This window comes from Schistocerca nitens, chromosome 1 (genome assembly GCF_023898315.1).
Source record: "Schistocerca nitens isolate TAMUIC-IGC-003100 chromosome 1, iqSchNite1.1, whole genome shotgun sequence".
Taxonomy (NCBI): domain Eukaryota; kingdom Metazoa; phylum Arthropoda; class Insecta; order Orthoptera; family Acrididae; genus Schistocerca; species Schistocerca nitens.
Window position 1 is genome coordinate 792,368,880 of NC_064614.1, and position 24,169 is coordinate 792,393,048.

The following is a 24,169-nucleotide window of genomic DNA, read 5'->3' on the forward strand; positions in this document are numbered from 1 at the left end:
TGTGCTGTTTTCTTTGCAGGCAATAAGCGTAGCTGTCTTCGACACAGGAAACATTACACGTTTGGCAGCTGTGGGGTTGGAACCCACGCCTCTCAAGAGACTGGTGCCTGAAACCAGCGCCTTAGACCGCTCGGCCACGCTACCTACACAACACGCGCGTCACAAGAGCTGCGTCCTACGCCACGAGAACACACCGCAGCGGCACAAAAGTGAGACGTAAAAATTGGCAACGGTGGGATTCGAACCCACGCCTCCGAAGAGACTGGTGCCTAAAACCAGCGCCTTAGACCGCTCGGCCACGTTACCACTGGAGCATGAGCTGCGAAACATTTCCTTTGTAGTACAAAGGTGGTTATTGGTATGTTTAAGGTGGACTAAACAGCTAAGGTCATCAGTCCCCAATTCCAAAAACAGGCGAGACATAAAGTAGCGGAGCAGATAAAACCCCAAGGGGAAGGAGACTCCCCCCCCCCCCCAGGCACTAAAGAACACAAATTAGGCAACGAACACTACAGAAAAGAAGAGTACAGACGAACACCAGACAGAAAGAAACAGACGAAAAGAAGATGGCCGGAGACTGGTTGACTGACCACAAGAACAAAAAAAAAGGAAAAGAGGCAACCATCCGACGACACAACAAAATAGCAACAAATATTGAGAGACGCGAGGACAAAAGACACAGAAAAGGAAAGGTGCAGGACCACCTAAATGGAACCATAAAAAGGACTATCACGGATAAAATGTAAAACATTGTCAGCCGTGGAGGCATCGTCACATAAAAGCAAAGGCAAAGTGCCTGGGAGATTAAAAGACTGCCGGAGGGTGCGCAGTCTGGGACACTCCAATAAAATGTGGGCGACCGTCAGCCGGGACCCACACCGACACAGGGGGGGATCCTCGTGACGCAAAAGATGGCCGTGCGTCAGGTAGGTATGGCCGATGCGCAGCCGACACAGGATTACAGAGTCCCTGCGAGAAGCCCGCAGGGAGGAACGCCACACATCGGTCGTCTCCTTGACAGCCCGCAGTTTATTCGGGGCTGTCATGCCACGCCACTTAGCAGCCCACATCCTAAGCACCTTACGGCGCAACACCCAGCCGCTGGTCGCGAGCCGTAAGGCCGATCTCCAAAGCTGGGGCGTCGATCGCCCCTTTGGCCAGCCTGTCAACACGTTCATTCCCTGGGATGCCAACGTGACCTGGCGTCCAAACAAAAGCACCGAACGACCAGAGCGGGTAATGGTGGAAACAGACTCCCGAATAGAGGACACCAGAGGAGAAGAGGGATAGCAGCGGTCGATGGCCTGGAGGCTGCTCAGGGAGTCACTGCAGATGACGATGGACGTACCTGAGCAGGAACGCATAAGCTCGAGAGCGCGCAATATGGCCACCAGCTCTGCAGTAAAAATACTGCAGCCAGCCGGCAAGGAGCGCTGTACAACATGGGCAGCATGAGCAAAAGCGTAGGCAGTGCGACCATCAACCAGGGAACCATCAGTGTAGACAGTCTCACAGCCCGGAAATGAGGCGAGGAGCGCAAGAAAACGGCGACGGAGGGCCACAGGCGGAACCGAGTCCTTGGGTCCCTGTGCCAAGTCCAGACGGACGGACGGACGGGGCAAACACCAGGGAGGCGTAGGTGCACGGACCCGGAAGGGAGGCAGAAGAGGGAATGAGCCCAGTTCTGACAGCAGGGACTGGACGCGGACAGCTATGGAAAGCCCAGACCGAGGTCGCCGTTCGGGCAGATGGAGGACCGTGACAGGGAATAGCAGGCGACGATTGGGATGGTCCGGCGAGCAATGCACATGGACAGCATAGTCGGCGAGCAGCCTATGGCGGCGAATCCGCAGCGGGGGAACCCCGGCCTCCACCAGTAGACTATCCACGGGGCTCGTACGAAAAGCGCCAGTTGCAAGCCGAACCCCACAGTGGTGTATTGGGTCTAACAACTTCAACACTGAGGGCGATGCAGACCCATAGGCCAGGCTCCCATAATCAAGCCTGGACTGCACAAGAGCTCTGTACAATCGCAACAGCGTGCAGCGATCCGTACCCCAAGAAGTGTGGCTGAGGCAGCGGAGGGCGTTGAGGTGCCGCCAGCGCTTTTGCTTCAGCTGAGTAATATGAGGAACCCATGTGAGCCGGTCATCAAACACGAGTCCTAAGAAGCGGCAAGTTTCCACCACTTCAAGCAGGTGCCCATTGAGGTAAAGTTCAGGATGAGGGTGGACCGTCCGACGCATGCAGAAGTGCATAACTCGAGTCTTGGCTGCAGAGAACTGAAAACCATGAGTCAGAGCCCATGAAGCTGCCTTGCGAACGGCTACTTGCAGCCTGCGTTCGGCGACTCCCGTAGTCGTGGAGCTAAAGGAGATGCAGAAGTCGTCGGCATACAAAGAAGGAGACACCGACGACCCCACGACTGCAGCCAGACCATTAATGGCCACTAGAAATAAGGAGATGCTCAACACCGAGCCCTGCGGGACCCCATTTTCCTGTATATAAGATGAACTAGAGGCGGCACCGACTTGCACCCGGAAAGAGCGGCGCAATAAAAAGGTTTGAAGAAAAGCCGGGAGCCGACCACGAAGACCTCACTCATGCAACGTAGCAAGGATGTGATGCCTCCATGTGGTGTCAAAGGCCTTCCGCAGATCGAAAAATACAGCAACGAGATGCTGACGTCGGGCAAAGGCCGTACAGATAGCAGATTCCAGCCGCACCAAATTGTCCGTGGCAGACCGGCCCCGATGGAAGCCACCCTGGGATGGAGCGAGGAGACCGCGCAACTCAAGGACCCAACACAAACGCCGCGCCACCATACGTTCGAGCAATTTGCACAAAACGTTGGTGAGGGTAATGGGACGATAGCTGTCCACCGCCAGTGGGTCCGCACCGGGCTTCAAGATGGGGACAATAAGACTCTCACGCCATTGCGACGGGAACACGCCCTCGCTCCAAATGCGGTTAAAGATGGTGAGGATGTGTCTCTGGCAGTCCCTGGAGAGATGCTTCAGCATCTGTGTATGGATGCAGTCCGGTCCTGGTGCTGTATCAGGGCAATCGGCGAGGGCGGCGAGGAATTCCCTCTCGCTGAAAGGAGCATTGTATTTTTCAGAACGACGTGTGCGAAACGATAACGGCGTCTGCTCGGCTCGCTCCTTGAGAGAGCGAAAGGCGGGGGGATAAGTTGCAGCCCGCATCTCGTGGTCGTGCGGTAGCGTTCTCGCTTCCCACGCCCGGGTTCCCGGGTTCGATTCCCGGCGGGGTCAGGGATTTTCTCTACCTCGTGATGGCTGGGTGTTGTGTGCTGTCCTTAGGTTAGTTAGGTTTAAGTAGTTCTAAGTTCTTGGGGACTTATGACCACAGCAGTTGAGTCCCATAGTGCTCAGAGCCATTTGAACCATTTTGGATAAGTTGCAGTCGCAGAGCTCTTAGCAAAGTGCGCAGCAAGGTGTTCAGCAATGGCGGCAGCGTCCGTGCAGACAGCGCCGTCCAAGGAGATCCCAGGGACACCCATAGGGGTCTGGTGTCCATAAATCCGCCGTATCCGGGACCACATGAGCGAGGGGGAGACACGGGAGCCCAGGGATGAGACGTACCTCTCCCAGCACTCCTGCTTACGCCGTGTAATAAGACGACGGGCGAAGGCACGGAGCCTCTTATAGGCGATGAGTGTCTCGAGAGACGGGTGCCGCCTATGAGGCTGGAGGGCCCTCCTACGGTCGCGAATAGCCTCAGCAATCTCCGGCGACCACCAGGGTACAGCCTTCCTCCGAGGGAGTCCAGAAGAGTGGAGGATGGCAGCCTCGGCCGCCGAAATGATTGACGTGGTTAAGACACGGACCACCTCGTCAATGTCACCCTGTGGGGGAGACTCAATGGTTGCCGCGGAAGTAAAACCCAGCCCGTCAGCCCTGTGGAGAGCCCAGTGGGGCAGGCGCCCAGAAGAATGACACTGGGGCAGTGACAAATAGATGGGAAAATGGTCACTACCACACAGGTCAGGATGCACTCTCCAGTGGAGGGATGGGACAAGTCTGGGGCTGCAAAGAGAGAGATCGATGGTCGAGAACGAGCCATGGGCCACACTGAAATGCGTGGGAGCACCGGTGTTCAAGAGGCTAAGGTCGAGCTGAGCCAACAAATGCTCCACGGCACGACCGCGGTCATCGGAGACAGTCTCACCCCATAGAGGGTTGTGGGCATTGAAATCGCCCAGCAACAAGACAGGTGGCGGCAGTTGGGCTATCAGAGCAGCCAGGACATGCTGTGCGACAGCACCATCCGGTGGAAGGTAAATACTGCAGACGGTAATAGCCTGTGGCGTCCACACCCGAACAGCGACAGCCTCTAAAGCTGTTTGTAGAGGTACAAACTCGCTGTGAAGAGAGTTAAGGACATATATGCAGACGCCACCAGACACCCTTTCATAAGCTGCCCGGTTCTTAAAATAACCCCGATAGCCACGGAGGGCGGGGGTTCGCATTGCTGGAAACCAAGTTTCCTGCAGAGCAATGCAAAGGAAAGAATGAAGGCTGATAAGTTGGCGGAGCTCAGCTTGATGGTGTAAGAAACCGCTGCAGTTCCACTGGAGGATGGTATTAGCCATGGATGGGAAAGGCGTGAAGGGACTGGGGAGGCAGATTACGCCTCCGGGGCCCATGCTGCAACTGACTCACCACCTGTACAACAGCCAGCTATTGCGTCCGAGGGACTGGCGAGATCCATGTCCTCAGCGGACGCCAGAATCTCCACCTCATCCTCAGACGCAGAGCCTGTAGGAAGCGGTGGAATGGGTGCCACCGCAATGTCGGTAGCCTTGGGGAGTTTCTTCTTCTTCTGCTTCTCGCGCTGTGCCTTTGGTGGTTCAGGCTGGGAGGGCGTCACTGGGTCAGTCTCAGGGACAGACGACGACCGTGTGTCCCGACGACCAGGGACCGGCGGTTGTTTGAGCCACTTGCAGCTGTCGGCTTTGGTACCGGTCGGAACTTGCGAAGGGAGGTCCCCAAGGGACCCCTTTCTTACGAGAGTAGCCGAAGAAGTCTTACGCTTCTCCGGCTGGGAAGGGGGAACTGATGTCCCCGATGGTTGGGGGGGTGTTACTCCTGAAGTAGATGGAGCAGGAGCAACAGTGGGTTTAGTGCCCCCCACCATCAAGGGGGCAGGTGTGGGACTTCGACTCGGAGAGCTGACTGGAGCGACAGTTGCGGCATAAGAAGCTGTCATGCACACTGGATGAAGCCGATCATATTTCCGCTTCGCCTCAGTGTACGTCAGGCGGTCGAGAGTCTTGATTTCCGTGATCTTCCGCTCCTTCTGCAGAATCGGACAGTCTGGCGAGCAAGGCGTATGGTGCGCACCAGAGTTCACACAGATTGGAGGCGGGGCACAGGGATGATCAGGATGGGATGGTAGACCGCAATCGCGGCAGACGAGGTCGGAAGCACAGCGTGAAGACATATGGCCGAACTTCCAACACTTGAAGCACCGCATCGGGGGAGGGATATATGGCTTGACATCACAACGGTACACCATCACCTTGACCTTCGCAGGTAACGTGTCACCCTCGAAGGCCAAGATGAAGGCACCGGTGGCAAATTGACGATCCCTTGGACCCCGGTGGACACGCCGGACGAAATGGACACCTCGGCGCTCCAAGTTGGCGCGCAGCTCGTCATCGGACTGTAAAAGGAGATCCCTGTGGAAGATAATGCCCTGCACCATATTCAGACTTTTATGGGGAGTGATAGTGACGGAGACATCCCCCAGCTTAGTACAAGCGAGCAAGGCCCGCGACTGGGCGGAGGATGCCGTTTTTATCAACACCGATCCGGACCGCATCTTGGACAAGCCCTCCACCTCCCCAAACTTGTCCTCTAAATGCTCTACAAAGAACTGAGGCTTCACGGATATAAAAGATTCCCCATCAGCTCTGGTACAGACAAGATATCTGGGCGAATATGTCTCACTTTCATGCAATGCCTTTCGTTCCTCCCATGGTGTGGCGAGGGAGGGGAACGATTTGGGGTCATAAACGTTACCTTTAAAATGGGCCCTCGAACGCTTAGAGACTGCTGGTGGCTGGCCACCAGCAAGAGAAGATGTGCCACGCTTCATTGCGTGTCATCCACCCTGATGCCACCTACTCCGACCAAGTGCCCTCCCCACGGGCGCCACCCAGCCATAGCAAAGGCCACCTGGCAGGGTGGCCATTGCCGGGAGTCCCGATGCCCCAGGGAGATGGGCATCTACTCCTTGGCATACGTGGGGAGTTAACGGCGCAGGCATCAGTAGAGCGATCCCTGTGTTGTCAGGGGGCTACAACCAAGAGGGTACATGGCGGCCCCACCACAACGGACTGGCTACCGTGCTGGATGTTAGGTGACATGTGGTCCATGGTCGCCGTCAGTGCAGAAAATGGCCCTGCACAGTGTTTGGCAGAAAGTGTACGCAGGTGCGTATCCATGCCCAAGCGATGGATAGCGGGCAGGACTGCAATGCAACGACGAATAAGATGGCGCCCACGAAAGCAGCTGGCTGGAATGCAAGTGGCGATACACAGCAAAGCCTAGGCCAAGGTGTACGCCACAGCAGTGTCAGACACGGTCCGCATCACGTGTATACGAGCAAATGAACGTTGCTGCGCTGTCAGGACACTAACTACAGTGGTTAGCTGCATTTACCTCCGTGGCAATATCTTGCAGTCCTCCAAGCCTCTTGACTACAGGTACCCGTATGTGGCTGGATAACAAGTGGATAGATGCCGCATCTCTCTCGCCGTCAGGTGTTGCCACGAATCATACTTAACGTGGCTTTCTGCACGCGTCAGCGTAGCGTCAGTCGATCAAAGTCGGGACAAGTCGCATAAGAGGAGCAACAAAAACGCGCATTTCCGGTACCGGGAATCGAACCCGGGCCTCCTGGGTGAGAGCCAGGTATCCTAGCCACTAGACCACACCGGATAACGGCGGCAGCGCTCTTCCAGCGAACGCAGCAACCACGCACGGTTAACTGTCGACAACTGTAAAAAATCCACTCTCTCGCGTTATAGAACGGCGTGCTCCGGACGCATTTCGTGGAGACGAACGCCAGCAATGATGAGAGCAAAAGGCGCCTCCAAATCCTGTCGTTGCACCACGCACTGTTCTACGGCAATTCACGAAGCAGAAGCTCACGCCTTGTTGTGCTGTTTTCTTTGCAGGCAATAAGCGCAGCCGTCTTCGACACAGGAAACATTACACGTTTGGCAGCTGTGGGGTTGGAACCCACGCCTCTCAAGAGACTGGTGCCTGAAACCAGCGCCTTAGACCGCTCGGCCACGCTACCTACACAACACGCGCGTCACAAGAGCTGCGTCCTACGCCACGAGAACACACCGCAGCGGCACAAAAGTGAGACGTAAAAATTGGCAACGGTGGGATTCGAACCCACGCCTCCGAAGAGACTGGTGCCTAAAACCAGCGCCTTAGACCGCTCGGCCACGTTACCGCTGGAGCACGAGCGGCGAAACGTTTCCTTTGTAGTACAAAGATCACTCCGAAATGTAAGTGTCTTGGCAATCGCTGTGCCATGTATTTCCACTGCTCTCCCACTGGAAGCGTCTCTTTAGGCCATCCACAACAAGAAAATGCCGTGCCCGCCGTATGGTAGCGACGCCACTTGTCTGTAGCTGTCGTAGTTAAGGAGACAGCATCGAGAGACGTTTTCGTGCTGTGACCAGGTTTCGAACCTGGGCTTTCCGTAACCACTAAAGTATCATAGCTGTACCTGTCAGGCGGAGCTAGAATGCTCCATGTAACAAACATATGTGAGCTCAAGGAGGTTACACGTGAAGAGAAAGCGGCAGGTTAACACGACTACAGCAAAACCCCTGGCAGCGCTGGGATTCGAACCGACGCCTACGAAGAGACTGGTGCCTTAAACCAGCGCCATAGAGCGCTCGGCCATGCTACGTGCGCTGCAATGGGCACCAGTGTTCCTAGCATTTGTAGAAACAGTGCACGCCACAGCTTCCTGTTCTGCTGGGGCTGGCTGCTCATCCATCGCACTTCAAAACAACTGCCCTTTTCGACTACAGAGAGCAGCGGACGTCTGCGCTCTGGGAGGCGACATTACGTGTTGGTGAGGAAGTGATAGTGCAAACTGCGGCCTGCGGAACACGAGTGACAAAATCAAGAGAGCACTGTCATTTCGAGTACTCGTGCACTATCGCTATTGCAACGGCAGTAAGGCAAAACTTTCAAAATTGCCGTGACCAGGATTCGAACCTGGGTTATTGCGGCCACAACGCAATGTCCTAACCACTAGACGATCACGGCCACGGCCACGAAGCCACCCACGAAAGCAGCTGGCAGGAATGCAAGTGGCGATACACAGCAAAGCCTAGGCCAAGGTGTACGCCACAGCAGTGTCAGACACGGTCCGCATCACGTGTATACGAGCAAATGAACGTTGCTGCGCTGTCAGGACACTAACTACAGTGGTTAGCTGCATTCACCTCCGTGGCAATGTCTTGCAGTCCTCCAAGCCTCTTGACTACAGGTACCCGTATGTGGCTGGATAACAAGTGGATGGATGCCGCATCTCTCTCGCCGTCAGGTGTTGCCACGAATCATACTTAAAGTGGCTTTCTGCACGCGTCAGTCGAGCAAAGTCGAGAGAGGAGCAACAAAAACGCGCATTTACGGTACCGGGAATCGAACCCGGGCCTCCTGGGTGAGAGCGAGGTATCCTAGCCACTAGACCGCACCGGATAACGGCGGCAGCGCTCTTCCAGCGAACGCAGCAACCACGCACGGTTAACTGACGACAACTGTAAAAAATCCACTCTCTCACGTTATAGAACGGTGTGCTCCGGACGCATTTCGTGGAGACGAACGCCAGCAATGATGAGAGCAAAAGGCGCCTACAAATCCTGTCGTTGCACCACGCACTGTTCTACGGCAATTCACGAAGCAGAAGCTCACGCCTTGTTGTGCTGTTTTCTTTGCAGGCAATAAGCGTAGCTGTCTTCGACACAGGAAACATTACACGTTTGGCAGCTGTGGGGTTGGAACCCACGCCTCTCAAGAGACTGGTGCCTGAAACCAGCGCCTTAGACCGCTCGGCCACGCTACCTACACAACACGCGCGTCACAAGAGCTGCGTCCTACGCCACGAGAACACACCGCAGCGGCACAAAAGTGAGACGTAAAAATTGGCAACGGTGGGATTCGAACCCACGCCTCCGAAGAGACTGGTGCCTAAAACCAGCGCCTTAGACCGCTCGGCCACGTTACCACTGGAGCATGAGCTGCGAAACATTTCCTTTGTAGTACAAAGGTGGTTATTGGTATGTTTAAGGTGGACTAAACAGCTAAGGTCATCAGTCCCCAATTCCAAAAACAGGCGAGACATAAAGTAGCGGAGCAGATAAAACCCCAAGGGGAAGGAGACTCCCCCCCCCCCCCCAGGCACTAAAGAACACAAATTAGGCAACGAACACTACAGAAAAGAAGAGTACAGACGAACACCAGACAGAAAGAAACAGACGAAAAGAAGATGGCCGGAGACTGGTTGACTGACCACAAGAACAAAAAAAAAGGAAAAGAGGCAACCATCCGACGACACAACAAAATAGCAACAAATATTGAGAGACGCGAGGACAAAAGACACAGAAAAGGAAAGGTGCAGGACCACCTAAATGGAACCATAAAAAGGACTATCACGGATAAAATGTAAAACATTGTCAGCCGTGGAGGCATCGTCACATAAAAGCAAAGGCAAAGTGCCTGGGAGATTAAAAGACTGCCGGAGGGTGCGCAGTCTGGGACACTCCAATAAAATGTGGGCGACCGTCAGCCGGGACCCACACCGACACAGGGGGGGATCCTCGTGACGCAAAAGATGGCCGTGCGTCAGGTAGGTATGGCCGATGCGCAGCCGACACAGGATTACAGAGTCCCTGCGAGAAGCCCGCAGGGAGGAACGCCACACATCGGTCGTCTCCTTGACAGCCCGCAGTTTATTCGGGGCTGTCATGCCACGCCACTTAGCAGCCCACATCCTAAGCACCTTACGGCGCAACACCCAGCCGCTGGTCGCGAGCCGTAAGGCCGATCTCCAAAGCTGGGGCGTCGATCGCCCCTTTGGCCAGCCTGTCAACACGTTCATTCCCTGGGATGCCAACGTGACCTGGCGTCCAAACAAAAGCACCGAACGACCAGAGCGGGTAATGGTGGAAACAGACTCCCGAATAGAGGACACCAGAGGAGAAGAGGGATAGCAGCGGTCGATGGCCTGGAGGCTGCTCAGGGAGTCACTGCAGATGACGATGGACGTACCTGAGCAGGAACGCATAAGCTCGAGAGCGCGCAATATGGCCACCAGCTCTGCAGTAAAAATACTGCAGCCAGCCGGCAAGGAGCGCTGTACAACATGGGCAGCATGAGCAAAAGCGTAGGCAGTGCGACCATCAACCAGGGAACCATCAGTGTAGACAGTCTCACAGCCCGGAAATGAGGCGAGGAGCGCAAGAAAACGGCGACGGAGGGCCACAGGCGGAACCGAGTCCTTGGGTCCCTGTGCCAAGTCCAGACGGACGGACGGACGGGGCAAACACCAGGGAGGCGTAGGTGCACGGACCCGGAAGGGAGGCAGAAGAGGGAATGAGCCCAGTTCTGACAGCAGGGACTGGACGCGGACAGCTATGGAAAGCCCAGACCGAGGTCGCCGTTCGGGCAGATGGAGGACCGTGACAGGGAATAGCAGGCGACGATTGGGATGGTCCGGCGAGCAATGCACATGGACAGCATAGTCGGCGAGCAGCCTATGGCGGCGAATCCGCAGCGGGGGAACCCCGGCCTCCACCAGTAGACTATCCACGGGGCTCGTACGAAAAGCGCCAGTTGCAAGCCGAACCCCACAGTGGTGTATTGGGTCTAACAACTTCAACACTGAGGGCGATGCAGACCCATAGGCCAGGCTCCCATAATCAAGCCTGGACTGCACAAGAGCTCTGTACAATCGCAACAGCGTGCAGCGATCCGTACCCCAAGAAGTGTGGCTGAGGCAGCGGAGGGCGTTGAGGTGCCGCCAGCGCTTTTGCTTCAGCTGAGTAATATGAGGAACCCATGTGAGCCGGTCATCAAACACGAGTCCTAAGAAGCGGCAAGTTTCCACCACTTCAAGCAGGTGCCCATTGAGGTAAAGTTCAGGATGAGGGTGGACCGTCCGACGCATGCAGAAGTGCATAACTCGAGTCTTGGCTGCAGAGAACTGAAAACCATGAGTCAGAGCCCATGAAGCTGCCTTGCGAACGGCTACTTGCAGCCTGCGTTCGGCGACTCCCGTAGTCGTGGAGCTAAAGGAGATGCAGAAGTCGTCGGCATACAAAGAAGGAGACACCGACGACCCCACGACTGCAGCCAGACCATTAATGGCCACTAGAAATAAGGAGATGCTCAACACCGAGCCCTGCGGGACCCCATTTTCCTGTATATAAGATGAACTAGAGGCGGCACCGACTTGCACCCGGAAAGAGCGGCGCAATAAAAAGGTTTGAAGAAAAGCCGGGAGCCGACCACGAAGACCTCACTCATGCAACGTAGCAAGGATGTGATGCCTCCATGTGGTGTCAAAGGCCTTCCGCAGATCGAAAAATACAGCAACGAGATGCTGACGTCGGGCAAAGGCCGTACAGATAGCAGATTCCAGCCGCACCAAATTGTCCGTGGCAGACCGGCCCCGATGGAAGCCACCCTGGGATGGAGCGAGGAGACCGCGCAACTCAAGGACCCAACACAAACGCCGCGCCACCATACGTTCGAGCAATTTGCACAAAACGTTGGTGAGGGTAATGGGACGATAGCTGTCCACCGCCAGTGGGTCCGCACCGGGCTTCAAGATGGGGACAATAAGACTCTCACGCCATTGCGACGGGAACACGCCCTCGCTCCAAATGCGGTTAAAGATGGTGAGGATGTGTCTCTGGCAGTCCCTGGAGAGATGCTTCAGCATCTGTGTATGGATGCAGTCCGGTCCTGGTGCTGTATCAGGGCAATCGGCGAGGGCGGCGAGGAATTCCCTCTCGCTGAAAGGAGCATTGTATTTTTCAGAACGACGTGTGCGAAACGATAACGGCGTCTGCTCGGCTCGCTCCTTGAGAGAGCGAAAGGCGGGGGGATAAGTTGCAGCCCGCATCTCGTGGTCGTGCGGTAGCGTTCTCGCTTCCCACGCCCGGGTTCCCGGGTTCGATTCCCGGCGGGGTCAGGGATTTTCTCTACCTCGTGATGGCTGGGTGTTGTGTGCTGTCCTTAGGTTAGTTAGGTTTAAGTAGTTCTAAGTTCTTGGGGACTTATGACCACAGCAGTTGAGTCCCATAGTGCTCAGAGCCATTTGAACCATTTTGGATAAGTTGCAGTCGCAGAGCTCTTAGCAAAGTGCGCAGCAAGGTGTTCAGCAATGGCGGCAGCGTCCGTGCAGACAGCGCCGTCCAAGGAGATCCCAGGGACACCCATAGGGGTCTGGTGTCCATAAATCCGCCGTATCCGGGACCACATGAGCGAGGGGGAGACACGGGAGCCCAGGGATGAGACGTACCTCTCCCAGCACTCCTGCTTACGCCGTGTAATAAGACGACGGGCGAAGGCACGGAGCCTCTTATAGGCGATGAGTGTCTCGAGAGACGGGTGCCGCCTATGAGGCTGGAGGGCCCTCCTACGGTCGCGAATAGCCTCAGCAATCTCCGGCGACCACCAGGGTACAGCCTTCCTCCGAGGGAGTCCAGAAGAGTGGAGGATGGCAGCCTCGGCCGCCGAAATGATTGACGTGGTTAAGACACGGACCACCTCGTCAATGTCACCCTGTGGGGGAGACTCAATGGTTGCCGCGGAAGTAAAACCCAGCCCGTCAGCCCTGTGGAGAGCCCAGTGGGGCAGGCGCCCAGAAGAATGACACTGGGGCAGTGACAAATAGATGGGAAAATGGTCACTACCACACAGGTCAGGATGCACTCTCCAGTGGAGGGATGGGACAAGTCTGGGGCTGCAAAGAGAGAGATCGATGGTCGAGAACGAGCCATGGGCCACACTGAAATGCGTGGGAGCACCGGTGTTCAAGAGGCTAAGGTCGAGCTGAGCCAACAAATGCTCCACGGCACGACCGCGGTCATCGGAGACAGTCTCACCCCATAGAGGGTTGTGGGCATTGAAATCGCCCAGCAACAAGACAGGTGGCGGCAGTTGGGCTATCAGAGCAGCCAGGACATGCTGTGCGACAGCACCATCCGGTGGAAGGTAAATACTGCAGACGGTAATAGCCTGTGGCGTCCACACCCGAACAGCGACAGCCTCTAAAGCTGTTTGTAGAGGTACAAACTCGCTGTGAAGAGAGTTAAGGACATATATGCAGACGCCACCAGACACCCTTTCATAAGCTGCCCGGTTCTTAAAATAACCCCGATAGCCACGGAGGGCGGGGGTTCGCATTGCTGGAAACCAAGTTTCCTGCAGAGCAATGCAAAGGAAAGAATGAAGGCTGATAAGTTGGCGGAGCTCAGCTTGATGGTATAAGAAACCGCTGCAGTTCCACTGGAGGATGGTATTAGCCATGGATGGGAAAGGCGTGAAGGGACTGGGGAGGCAGATTACGCCTCCGGGGCCCATGCTGCAACTGACTCACCACCTGTACAACAGCCAGCTATTGCGTCCGAGGGACTGGCGAGATCCATGTCCTCAGCGGACGCCAGAATCTCCACCTCATCCTCAGACGCAGAGCCTGTAGGAAGCGGTGGAATGGGTGCCACCGCAATGTCGGTAGCCTTGGGGAGTTTCTTCTTCTTCTGCTTCTCGCGCTGTGCCTTTGGTGGTTCAGGCTGGGAGGGCGTCACTGGGTCAGTCTCAGGGACAGACGACGACCGTGTGTCCCGACGACCAGGGACCGGCGGTTGTTTGAGCCACTTGCAGCTGTCGGCTTTGGTACCGGTCGGAACTTGCGAAGGGAGGTCCCCAAGGGACCCCTTTCTTACGAGAGTAGCCGAAGAAGTCTTACGCTTCTCCGGCTGGGAAGGGGGAACTGATGTCCCCGATGGTTGGGGGGGTGTTACTCCTGAAGTAGATGGAGCAGGAGCAACAGTGGGTTTAGTGCCCCCCACCATCAAGGGGGCAGGTGTGGGACTTCGACTCGGAGAGCTGACTGGAGCGACAGTTGCGGCATAAGAAGCTGTCATGCACACTGGATGAAGCCGATCATATTTCCGCTTCGCCTCAGTGTACGTCAGGCGGTCGAGAGTCTTGATTTCCGTGATCTTCCGCTCCTTCTGCAGAATCGGACAGTCTGGCGAGCAAGGCGTATGGTGCGCACCAGAGTTCACACAGATTGGAGGCGGGGCACAGGGATGATCAGGATGGGATGGTAGACCGCAATCGCGGCAGACGAGGTCGGAAGCACAGCGTGAAGACATATGGCCGAACTTCCAACACTTGAAGCACCGCATCGGGGGAGGGATATATGGCTTGACATCACAACGGTACACCATCACCTTGACCTTCGCAGGTAACGTGTCACCCTCGAAGGCCAAGATGAAGGCACCGGTGGCAAATTGACGATCCCTTGGACCCCGGTGGACACGCCGGACGAAATGGACACCTCGGCGCTCCAAGTTGGCGCGCAGCTCGTCATCGGACTGTAAAAGGAGATCCCTGTGGAAGATAATGCCCTGCACCATATTCAGACTTTTATGGGGAGTGATAGTGACGGAGACATCCCCCAGCTTAGTACAAGCGAGCAAGGCCCGCGACTGGGCGGAGGATGCCGTTTTTATCAACACCGATCCGGACCGCATCTTGGACAAGCCCTCCACCTCCCCAAACTTGTCCTCTAAATGCTCTACAAAGAACTGAGGCTTCACGGATATAAAAGATTCCCCATCAGCTCTGGTACAGACAAGATATCTGGGCGAATATGTCTCACTTTCATGCAATGCCTTTCGTTCCTCCCATGGTGTGGCGAGGGAGGGGAACGATTTGGGGTCATAAACGTTACCTTTAAAATGGGCCCTCGAACGCTTAGAGACTGCTGGTGGCTGGCCACCAGCAAGAGAAGATGTGCCACGCTTCATTGCGTGTCATCCACCCTGATGCCACCTACTCCGACCAAGTGCCCTCCCCACGGGCGCCACCCAGCCATAGCAAAGGCCACCTGGCAGGGTGGCCATTGCCGGGAGTCCCGATGCCCCAGGGAGATGGGCATCTACTCCTTGGCATACGTGGGGAGTTAACGGCGCAGGCATCAGTAGAGCGATCCCTGTGTTGTCAGGGGGCTACAACCAAGAGGGTACATGGCGGCCCCACCACAACGGACTGGCTACCGTGCTGGATGTTAGGTGACATGTGGTCCATGGTCGCCGTCAGTGCAGAAAATGGCCCTGCACAGTGTTTGGCAGAAAGTGTACGCAGGTGCGTATCCATGCCCAAGCGATGGATAGCGGGCAGGACTGCAATGCAACGACGAATAAGATGGCGCCCACGAAAGCAGCTGGCTGGAATGCAAGTGGCGATACACAGCAAAGCCTAGGCCAAGGTGTACGCCACAGCAGTGTCAGACACGGTCCGCATCACGTGTATACGAGCAAATGAACGTTGCTGCGCTGTCAGGACACTAACTACAGTGGTTAGCTGCATTTACCTCCGTGGCAATATCTTGCAGTCCTCCAAGCCTCTTGACTACAGGTACCCGTATGTGGCTGGATAACAAGTGGATAGATGCCGCATCTCTCTCGCCGTCAGGTGTTGCCACGAATCATACTTAACGTGGCTTTCTGCACGCGTCAGCGTAGCGTCAGTCGATCAAAGTCGGGACAAGTCGCATAAGAGGAGCAACAAAAACGCGCATTTCCGGTACCGGGAATCGAACCCGGGCCTCCTGGGTGAGAGCCAGGTATCCTAGCCACTAGACCACACCGGATAACGGCGGCAGCGCTCTTCCAGCGAACGCAGCAACCACGCACGGTTAACTGTCGACAACTGTAAAAAATCCACTCTCTCGCGTTATAGAACGGCGTGCTCCGGACGCATTTCGTGGAGACGAACGCCAGCAATGATGAGAGCAAAAGGCGCCTCCAAATCCTGTCGTTGCACCACGCACTGTTCTACGGCAATTCACGAAGCAGAAGCTCACGCCTTGTTGTGCTGTTTTCTTTGCAGGCAATAAGCGCAGCCGTCTTCGACACAGGAAACATTACACGTTTGGCAGCTGTGGGGTTGGAACCCACGCCTCTCAAGAGACTGGTGCCTGAAACCAGCGCCTTAGACCGCTCGGCCACGCTACCTACACAACACGCGCGTCACAAGAGCTGCGTCCTACGCCACGAGAACACACCGCAGCGGCACAAAAGTGAGACGTAAAAATTGGCAACGGTGGGATTCGAACCCACGCCTCCGAAGAGACTGGTGCCTAAAACCAGCGCCTTAGACCGCTCGGCCACGTTACCGCTGGAGCACGAGCGGCGAAACGTTTCCTTTGTAGTACAAAGATCACTCCGAAATGTAAGTGTCTTGGCAATCGCTGTGCCATGTATTTCCACTGCTCTCCCACTGGAAGCGTCTCTTTAGGCCATCCACAACAAGAAAATGCCGTGCCCGCCGTATGGTAGCGACGCCACTTGTCTGTAGCTGTCGTAGTTAAGGAGACAGCATCGAGAGACGTTTTCGTGCTGTGACCAGGTTTCGAACCTGGGCTTTCCGTAACCACTAAAGTATCATAGCTGTACCTGTCAGGCGGAGCTAGAATGCTCCATGTAACAAACATATGTGAGCTCAAGGAGGTTACACGTGAAGAGAAAGCGGCAGGTTAACACGACTACAGCAAAACCCCTGGCAGCGCTGGGATTCGAACCGACGCCTACGAAGAGACTGGTGCCTTAAACCAGCGCCATAGAGCGCTCGGCCATGCTACGTGCGCTGCAATGGGCACCAGTGTTCCTAGCATTTGTAGAAACAGTGCACGCCACAGCTTCCTGTTCTGCTGGGGCTGGCTGCTCATCCATCGCACTTCAAAACAACTGCCCTTTTCGACTACAGAGAGCAGCGGACGTCTGCGCTCTGGGAGGCGACATTACGTGTTGGTGAGGAAGTGATAGTGCAAACTGCGGCCTGCGGAACACGAGTGACAAAATCAAGAGAGCACTGTCATTTCGAGTACTCGTGCACTATCGCTATTGCAACGGCAGTAAGGCAAAACTTTCAAAATTGCCGTGACCAGGATTCGAACCTGGGTTATTGCGGCCACAACGCAATGTCCTAACCACTAGACGATCACGGCCACGGCCACGAAGCCACCCACGAAAGCAGCTGGCAGGAATGCAAGTGGCGATACACAGCAAAGCCTAGGCCAAGGTGTACGCCACAGCAGTGTCAGACACGGTCCGCATCACGTGTATACGAGCAAATGAACGTTGCTGCGCTGTCAGGACACTAACTACAGTGGTTAGCTGCATTCACCTCCGTGGCAATATCTTGCAGTCCTCCAAGCCTCTTGACTACAGGTACCCGTATGTGGCTGGATAACAAGTGGATAGATGCCGCATCTCTCTCGCCGTCAGGTGTTGCCACGAATCATACTTAACGTGGCTTTCTGCACGCGTCAGCGTAGCGTCAGTCGAGCTAAGTCGGGACAAGTCGCATAAGAGGAGCAACAAAAACGCGCATTTCCGGTACCGGGAATCGAACCCGGGCCTCCTGGGTGAGAGCCAGGTATCCTAGCCACTAGACCACACCGGATAACGGCGGCAGCGCTCTTCCAGCGAACGCAGCAACCACGCACGGTTAACTGTCGACAACTGTAAAAAATCCACTCTCTCGCGTTATAGAACGGCGTGCTCCGGACGCATTTCGTGGAGACGAACGCCAGCAATGATGAGAGCAAAAGGCGCCTCCAAATCCTGTCGTTGCACCACGCACTGTTCTACGGCAATTCACGAAGCAGAAGCTCACGCCTTGTTGTGCTGTTTTCTTTGCAGGCAATAAGCGCAGCCGTCTTCGACACAGGAAACATTACACGTTTGGCAGCTGTGGGGTTGGAACCCACGCCTCTCAAGAGACTGGTGCCTGAAACCAGCGCCTTAGACCGCTCGGCCACGCTACCTACACAACACGCGCGTCACAAGAGCTGCGTCCTACGCCACGAGAACACACCGCAGCGGCACAAAAGTGAGACGTAAAAATTGGCAACGGTGGGATTCGAACCCACGCCTCCGAAGAGACTGGTGCCTAAAACCAGCGCCTTAGACCGCTCGGCCACGTTACCGCTGGAGCACGAGCGGCGAAACGTTTCCTTTGTAGTACAAAGATCACTCCGAAATGTAAGTGTCTTGGCAATCGCTGTGCCATGTATTTCCACTGCTCTCCCACTGGAAGCGTCTCTTTAGGCCATCCACAACAAGAAAATGCCGTGCCCGCCGTATGGTAGCGACGCCACTTGTCTGTAGCTGTCGTAGTTAAGGAGACAGCATCGAGAGACGTTTTCGTGCTGTGACCAGGTTTCGAACCTGGGCTTTCCGTAACCACTAAAGTATCATAGCTGTACCTGTCAGGCGGAGCTAGAATGCTCCATGTAACAAACATATGTGAGCTCAAGGAGGTTACACGTGAAGAGAAAGCGGCAGGTTAACACGACTACAGCAAAACCCCTGGCAGCGCTGGGATTCGAACCGACGCCTACGAAGAGACTGGTGCCTTAAACCAGCGCCATAGAGCGCTCGGCCATGCTACGTGCGCTGCAATGGGCACCAGTGTTCCTAGCATTTGTAGAAACAGTGCACGCCACAGCTTCCTGTTCTGCTGGGGCTGGCTGCTCATCCATCGCACTTCAAAACAACTGCCCTTTTCGACTACAGAGAGCAGCGGACGTCTGCGCTCTGGGAGGCGACATTACGTGTTGGTGAGGAAGTGATAGTGCAAACTGCGGCCTGCGGAACACGAGTGACAAAATCAAGAGAGCACTGTCATTTCGAGTACTCGTGCACTATCGCTATTGCAACGGCAGTAAGGCAAAACTTTCAAAATTGCCGTGACCAGGATTCGAACCTGGGTTATTGCGGCCACAACGCAATGTCCTAACCACTAGACGATCACGGCCACGGCCACGAAGCCACCCACGAAAGCAGCTGGCAGGAATGCAAGTGGCGATACACAGCAAAGCCTAGGCCAAGGTGTACGCCACAGCAGTGTCAGACACGGTCCGCATCACGTGTATACGAGCAAATGAACGTTGCTGCGCTGTCAGGACACTAACTACAGTGGTTAGCTGCATTCACCTCCGTGGCAATATCTTGCAGTCCTCCAAGCCTCTTGACTACAGGTACCCGTATGTGGCTGGATAACAAGTGGATAGATGCCGCATCTCTCTCGCCGTCAGGTGTTGCCACGAATCATACTTAACGTGGCTTTCTGCACGCGTCAGCGTAGCGTCAGTCGATCAAAGTCGGGACAAGTCGCATAAGAGGAGCAACAAAAACGCGCATTTCCGGTACCGGGAATCGAACCCGGGCCTCCTGGGTGAGAGCCAGGTATCCTAGCCACTAGACCACACCGGATAACGGCGGCAGCGCTCTTCCAGCGAACGCAGCAACCACGCACGGTTAACTGTCGACAACTGTAAAAAATCCACTCTCTCGCGTTATAGAACGGCGTGCTCCGGACGCATTTCGTGGAGACGAACGCCAGCAATGATGAGAGCAAAAGGCGCCTCCAAATCCTGTCGTTGCACCACGCACTGTTCTACGGCAATTCACGAAGCAGAAGCTCACGCCTTGTTGTGCTGTTTTCTTTGCAGGCAATAAGCGCAGCCGTCTTCGACACAGGAAACATTACACGTTTGGCAGCTGTGGGGTTGGAACCCACGCCTCTCAAGAGACTGGTGCCTGAAACCAGCGCCTTAGACCGCTCGGCCACGCTACCTACACAACACGCGCGTCACAAGAGCTGCGTCCTACGCCACGAGAACACACCGCAGCGGCACAAAAGTGAGACGTAAAAATTGGCAACGGTGGGATTCGAACCCACGCCTCCGAAGAGACTGGTGCCTAAAACCAGCGCCTTAGACCGCTCGGCCACGTTACCGCTGGAGCACGAGCGGCGAAACGTTTCCTTTGTAGTACAAAGATCACTCCGAAATGTAAGTGTCTTGGCAATCGCTGTGCCATGTATTTCCACTGCTCTCCCACTGGAAGCGTCTCTTTAGGCCATCCACAACAAGAAAATGCCGTGCCCGCCGTATGGTAGCGACGCCACTTGTCTGTAGCTGTCGTAGTTAAGGAGACAGCATCGAGAGACGTTTTCGTGCTGTGACCAGGTTTCGAACCTGGGCTTTCCGTAACCACTAAAGTATCATAGCTGTACCTGTCAGGCGGAGCTAGAATGCTCCATGTAACAAACATATGTGAGCTCAAGGAGGTTACACGTGAAGAGAAAGCGGCAGGTTAACACGACTACAGCAAAACCCCTGGCAGCGCTGGGATTCGAACCGACGCCTACGAAGAGACTGGTGCCTTAAACCAGCGCCATAGAGCGCTCGGCCATGCTACGTGCGCTGCAATGGGCACCAGTGTTCCTAGCATTTGTAGAAACAGTGCACGCCACAGCTTCCTGTTCTGCTGGGGCTGGCTGCTCATCCATCGCACTTCAAAACAACTGCCCTTTTCGACTACAGAGAGCAGCGGACGTCTGCGCTCTGGGAGGCGACATTACGTGTTGGTGAGGAAGTGATAGTGCAAACTGCGGCCTGCGGAACACGAGTGACAAAATCAAGAGAGCACTGTCATTTCGAGTACTCGTGCACTATCGCTATTGCAACGGCAGTAAGGCAAAACTTTCAAAATTGCCGTGACCAGGATTCGAACCTGGGTTATTGCGGCCACAACGCAATGTCCTAACCACTAGACGATCACGGCCACGGCCACGAAGCCACCCACGAAAGCAGCTGGCAGGAATGCAAGTGGCGATACACAGCAAAGCCTAGGCCAAGGTGTACGCCACAGCAGTGTCAGACACGGTCCGCATCACGTGTATACGAGCAAATGAACGTTGCTGCGCTGTCAGGACACTAACTACAGTGGTTAGCTGCATTCACCTCCGTGGCAATATCTTGCAGTCCTCCAAGCCTCTTGACTACAGGTACCCGTATGTGGCTGGATAACAAGTGGATAGATGCCGCATCTCTCTCGCCGTCAGGTGTTGCCACGAATCATACTTAACGTGGCTTTCTGCACGCGTCAGCGTAGCGTCAGTCGATCAAAGTCGGGACAAGTCGCATAAGAGGAGCAACAAAAACGCGCATTTCCGGTACCGGGAATCGAACCCGGGCCTCCTGGGTGAGAGCCAGGTATCCTAGCCACTAGACCACACCGGATAACGGCGGCAGCGCTCTTCCAGCGAACGCAGCAACCACGCACGGTTAACTGTCGACAACTGTAAAAAATCCACTCTCTCGCGTTATAGAACGGCGTGCTCCGGACGCATTTCGTGGAGACGAACGCCAGCAATGATGAGAGCAAAAGGCGCCTCCAAATCCTGTCGTTGCACCACGCACTGTTCTACGGCAATTCACGAAGCAGAAGCTCACGCCTTGTTGTGCTGTTTTCTTTGCAGGCAATAAGCGCAGCCGTCTTCGACACAGGAAACATTACACGTTTGGCAGCTGTGGGGTTGGAACCCACGCCTCTCAAGAGACTGGTGCCTGAAACCAGCGCCTTAGACCGCTCGGCCACGCTACCTACACAACACGCGCGTCACAAGAGCTGCGTCCTACGCCACGAGAACACACCGCAGCGGCACAAAAGTGAGACGTAAAAATTGGCAACGGTGGGATTCGAACCCACGCCTCCGAAGAGACTGGTGCCTAAAACCAGCGCCTTAGACCGCTCGGCCACGTTACCGCTGGAGCACGAGCGGCGAAACGTTTCCTTTGTAGTACAAAGATCACTCCGAAATGTAAGTGTCTTGGCAATCGCTGTGCCATGTATTTCCACTGCTCTCCCACTGGAAGCGTCTCTTTAGGCCATCCACAACAAGAAAATGCCGTGCCCGCCGTATGGTAGCGACGCCACTTGTCTGTAGCTGTCGTAGTTAAGGAGACAGCATCGAGAGACGTTTTCGTGCTGTGACCAGGTTTCGAACCTGGGCTTTCCGTAACCACTAAAGTATCATAGCTGTACCTGTCAGGCGGAGCTAGAATGCTCCATGTAACAAACATATGTGAGCTCAAGGAGGTTACACGTGAAGAGAAAGCGGCAGGTTAACACGACTACAGCAAAACCCCTGGCAGCGCTGGGATTCGAACCGACGCCTACGAAGAGACTGGTGCCTTAAACCAGCGCCATAGAGCGCTCGGCCATGCTACGTGCGCTGCAATGGGCACCAGTGTTCCTAGCATTTGTAGAAACAGTGCACGCCACAGCTTCCTGTTCTGCTGGGGCTGGCTGCTCATCCATCGCACTTCAAAACAACTGCCCTTTTCGACTACAGAGAGCAGCGGACGTCTGCGCTCTGGGAGGCGACATTACGTGTTGGTGAGGAAGTGATAGTGCAAACTGCGGCCTGCGGAACACGAGTGACAAAATCAAGAGAGCACTGTCATTTCGAGTACTCGTGCACTATCGCTATTGCAACGGCAGTAAGGCAAAACTTTCAAAATTGCCGTGACCAGGATTCGAACCTGGGTTATTGCGGCCACAACGCAATGTCCTAACCACTAGACGATCACGGCCACGGCCACGAAGCCACCCACGAAAGCAGCTGGCAGGAATGCAAGTGGCGATACACAGCAAAGCCTAGGCCAAGGTGTACGCCACAGCAGTGTCAGACACGGTCCGCATCACGTGTATACGAGCAAATGAACGTTGCTGCGCTGTCAGGACACTAACTACAGTGGTTAGCTGCATTCACCTCCGTGGCAATATCTTGCAGTCCTCCAAGCCTCTTGACTACAGGTACCCGTATGTGGCTGGATAACAAGTGGATAGATGCCGCATCTCTCTCGCCGTCAGGTGTTGCCACGAATCATACTTAACGTGGCTTTCTGCACGCGTCAGCGTAGCGTCAGTCGATCAAAGTCGGGACAAGTCGCATAAGAGGAGCAACAAAAACGCGCATTTCCGGTACCGGGAATCGAACCCGGGCCTCCTGGGTGAGAGCCAGGTATCCTAGCCACTAGACCACACCGGATAACGGCGGCAGCGCTCTTCCAGCGAACGCAGCAACCACGCACGGTTAACTGTCGACAACTGTAAAAAATCCACTCTCTCGCGTTATAGAACGGCGTGCTCCGGACGCATTTCGTGGAGACGAACGCCAGCAATGATGAGAGCAAAAGGCGCCTCCAAATCCTGTCGTTGCACCACGCACTGTTCTACGGCAATTCACGAAGCAGAAGCTCACGCCTTGTTGTGCTGTTTTCTTTGCAGGCAATAAGCGCAGCCGTCTTCGACACAGGAAACATTACACGTTTGGCAGCTGTGGGGTTGGAACCCACGCCTCTCAAGAGACTGGTGCCTGAAACCAGCGCCTTAGACCGCTCGGCCACGCTACCTACACAACACGCGCGTCACAAGAGCTGCGTCCTACGCCACGAGAACACACCGCAGCGGCACAAAAGTGAGACGTAAAAATTGGCAACGGTGGGATTCGAACCCACGCCTCCGAAGAGACTGGTGCCTAAAACCAGCGCCTTAGACCGCTCGGCCACGTTACCGCTGGAGCACGAGCGGCGAAACGTTTCCTTTGTAGTACAAAGATCACTCCGAAATGTAAGTGTCTTGGCAATCGCTGTGCCATGTATTTCCACTGCTCTCCCACTGGAAGCGTCTCTTTAGGCCATCCACAACAAGAAAATGCCGTGCCCGCCGTATGGTAGCGACGCCACTTGTCTGTAGCTGTCGTAGTTAAGGAGACAGCATCGAGAGACGTTTTCGTGCTGTGACCAGGTTTCGAACCTGGGCTTTCCGTAACCACTAAAGTATCATAGCTGTACCTGTCAGGCGGAGCTAGAATGCTCCATGTAACAAACATATGTGAGCTCAAGGAGGTTACACGTGAAGAGAAAGCGGCAGGTTAACACGACTACAGCAAAACCCCTGGCAGCGCTGGGATTCGAACCGACGCCTACGAAGAGACTGGTGCCTTAAACCAGC

The 24,169-nt window shown here is 55.3% G+C and overlaps 27 non-coding genes across 27 annotated transcripts; all 27 read right to left on the bottom strand.

Moving 5' to 3' along the window:
• Window positions 1-62: 62 nt before the first annotated feature.
• Window positions 63-144, bottom strand: Trnal-cag (transfer RNA leucine (anticodon CAG)). The gene has a single exon. It is a non-coding gene; the product is annotated as a tRNA-Leu (tRNA).
• An 80-nt stretch (window positions 145-224) lies between these two features.
• On the bottom strand, window positions 225-306 carry Trnal-uag (transfer RNA leucine (anticodon UAG)). The gene has a single exon. It is a non-coding gene; the product is annotated as a tRNA-Leu (tRNA).
• Window positions 307-6,896: 6,590 nt separating this feature from the next.
• Window positions 6,897-6,968, bottom strand: Trnae-cuc (transfer RNA glutamic acid (anticodon CUC)). The gene has a single exon. It is a non-coding gene; the product is annotated as a tRNA-Glu (tRNA).
• A 282-nt stretch (window positions 6,969-7,250) lies between these two features.
• Trnal-cag (transfer RNA leucine (anticodon CAG)) lies at window positions 7,251-7,332 on the bottom strand. Its single transcript has one exon. It is a non-coding gene; the product is annotated as a tRNA-Leu (tRNA).
• An 80-nt stretch (window positions 7,333-7,412) lies between these two features.
• On the bottom strand, window positions 7,413-7,494 carry Trnal-uag (transfer RNA leucine (anticodon UAG)). Its single transcript has one exon. It is a non-coding gene; the product is annotated as a tRNA-Leu (tRNA).
• A 758-nt stretch (window positions 7,495-8,252) lies between these two features.
• Window positions 8,253-8,324, bottom strand: Trnah-gug (transfer RNA histidin (anticodon GUG)). The gene has a single exon. It is a non-coding gene; the product is annotated as a tRNA-His (tRNA).
• Window positions 8,325-9,041: 717 nt separating this feature from the next.
• Trnal-cag (transfer RNA leucine (anticodon CAG)) lies at window positions 9,042-9,123 on the bottom strand. The gene has a single exon. It is a non-coding gene; the product is annotated as a tRNA-Leu (tRNA).
• Window positions 9,124-9,203: 80 nt separating this feature from the next.
• Window positions 9,204-9,285, bottom strand: Trnal-uag (transfer RNA leucine (anticodon UAG)). The gene has a single exon. It is a non-coding gene; the product is annotated as a tRNA-Leu (tRNA).
• Window positions 9,286-15,876: 6,591 nt separating this feature from the next.
• Window positions 15,877-15,948, bottom strand: Trnae-cuc (transfer RNA glutamic acid (anticodon CUC)). Its single transcript has one exon. It is a non-coding gene; the product is annotated as a tRNA-Glu (tRNA).
• Window positions 15,949-16,230: 282 nt separating this feature from the next.
• Window positions 16,231-16,312, bottom strand: Trnal-cag (transfer RNA leucine (anticodon CAG)). The gene has a single exon. It is a non-coding gene; the product is annotated as a tRNA-Leu (tRNA).
• An 80-nt stretch (window positions 16,313-16,392) lies between these two features.
• On the bottom strand, window positions 16,393-16,474 carry Trnal-uag (transfer RNA leucine (anticodon UAG)). The gene has a single exon. It is a non-coding gene; the product is annotated as a tRNA-Leu (tRNA).
• Window positions 16,475-17,232: 758 nt separating this feature from the next.
• Trnah-gug (transfer RNA histidin (anticodon GUG)) lies at window positions 17,233-17,304 on the bottom strand. The gene has a single exon. It is a non-coding gene; the product is annotated as a tRNA-His (tRNA).
• A 386-nt stretch (window positions 17,305-17,690) lies between these two features.
• Trnae-cuc (transfer RNA glutamic acid (anticodon CUC)) lies at window positions 17,691-17,762 on the bottom strand. Its single transcript has one exon. It is a non-coding gene; the product is annotated as a tRNA-Glu (tRNA).
• A 282-nt stretch (window positions 17,763-18,044) lies between these two features.
• Trnal-cag (transfer RNA leucine (anticodon CAG)) lies at window positions 18,045-18,126 on the bottom strand. The gene has a single exon. It is a non-coding gene; the product is annotated as a tRNA-Leu (tRNA).
• Window positions 18,127-18,206: 80 nt separating this feature from the next.
• Trnal-uag (transfer RNA leucine (anticodon UAG)) lies at window positions 18,207-18,288 on the bottom strand. The gene has a single exon. It is a non-coding gene; the product is annotated as a tRNA-Leu (tRNA).
• Window positions 18,289-19,046: 758 nt separating this feature from the next.
• Window positions 19,047-19,118, bottom strand: Trnah-gug (transfer RNA histidin (anticodon GUG)). Its single transcript has one exon. It is a non-coding gene; the product is annotated as a tRNA-His (tRNA).
• A 386-nt stretch (window positions 19,119-19,504) lies between these two features.
• Trnae-cuc (transfer RNA glutamic acid (anticodon CUC)) lies at window positions 19,505-19,576 on the bottom strand. The gene has a single exon. It is a non-coding gene; the product is annotated as a tRNA-Glu (tRNA).
• A 282-nt stretch (window positions 19,577-19,858) lies between these two features.
• Trnal-cag (transfer RNA leucine (anticodon CAG)) lies at window positions 19,859-19,940 on the bottom strand. Its single transcript has one exon. It is a non-coding gene; the product is annotated as a tRNA-Leu (tRNA).
• Window positions 19,941-20,020: 80 nt separating this feature from the next.
• Trnal-uag (transfer RNA leucine (anticodon UAG)) lies at window positions 20,021-20,102 on the bottom strand. Its single transcript has one exon. It is a non-coding gene; the product is annotated as a tRNA-Leu (tRNA).
• Window positions 20,103-20,860: 758 nt separating this feature from the next.
• On the bottom strand, window positions 20,861-20,932 carry Trnah-gug (transfer RNA histidin (anticodon GUG)). Its single transcript has one exon. It is a non-coding gene; the product is annotated as a tRNA-His (tRNA).
• A 386-nt stretch (window positions 20,933-21,318) lies between these two features.
• On the bottom strand, window positions 21,319-21,390 carry Trnae-cuc (transfer RNA glutamic acid (anticodon CUC)). Its single transcript has one exon. It is a non-coding gene; the product is annotated as a tRNA-Glu (tRNA).
• A 282-nt stretch (window positions 21,391-21,672) lies between these two features.
• Window positions 21,673-21,754, bottom strand: Trnal-cag (transfer RNA leucine (anticodon CAG)). The gene has a single exon. It is a non-coding gene; the product is annotated as a tRNA-Leu (tRNA).
• An 80-nt stretch (window positions 21,755-21,834) lies between these two features.
• On the bottom strand, window positions 21,835-21,916 carry Trnal-uag (transfer RNA leucine (anticodon UAG)). The gene has a single exon. It is a non-coding gene; the product is annotated as a tRNA-Leu (tRNA).
• Window positions 21,917-22,674: 758 nt separating this feature from the next.
• On the bottom strand, window positions 22,675-22,746 carry Trnah-gug (transfer RNA histidin (anticodon GUG)). Its single transcript has one exon. It is a non-coding gene; the product is annotated as a tRNA-His (tRNA).
• A 386-nt stretch (window positions 22,747-23,132) lies between these two features.
• Trnae-cuc (transfer RNA glutamic acid (anticodon CUC)) lies at window positions 23,133-23,204 on the bottom strand. The gene has a single exon. It is a non-coding gene; the product is annotated as a tRNA-Glu (tRNA).
• A 282-nt stretch (window positions 23,205-23,486) lies between these two features.
• Window positions 23,487-23,568, bottom strand: Trnal-cag (transfer RNA leucine (anticodon CAG)). The gene has a single exon. It is a non-coding gene; the product is annotated as a tRNA-Leu (tRNA).
• Window positions 23,569-23,648: 80 nt separating this feature from the next.
• Window positions 23,649-23,730, bottom strand: Trnal-uag (transfer RNA leucine (anticodon UAG)). Its single transcript has one exon. It is a non-coding gene; the product is annotated as a tRNA-Leu (tRNA).
• Between the last annotated feature and the right edge of the window lie 439 nt (window positions 23,731-24,169).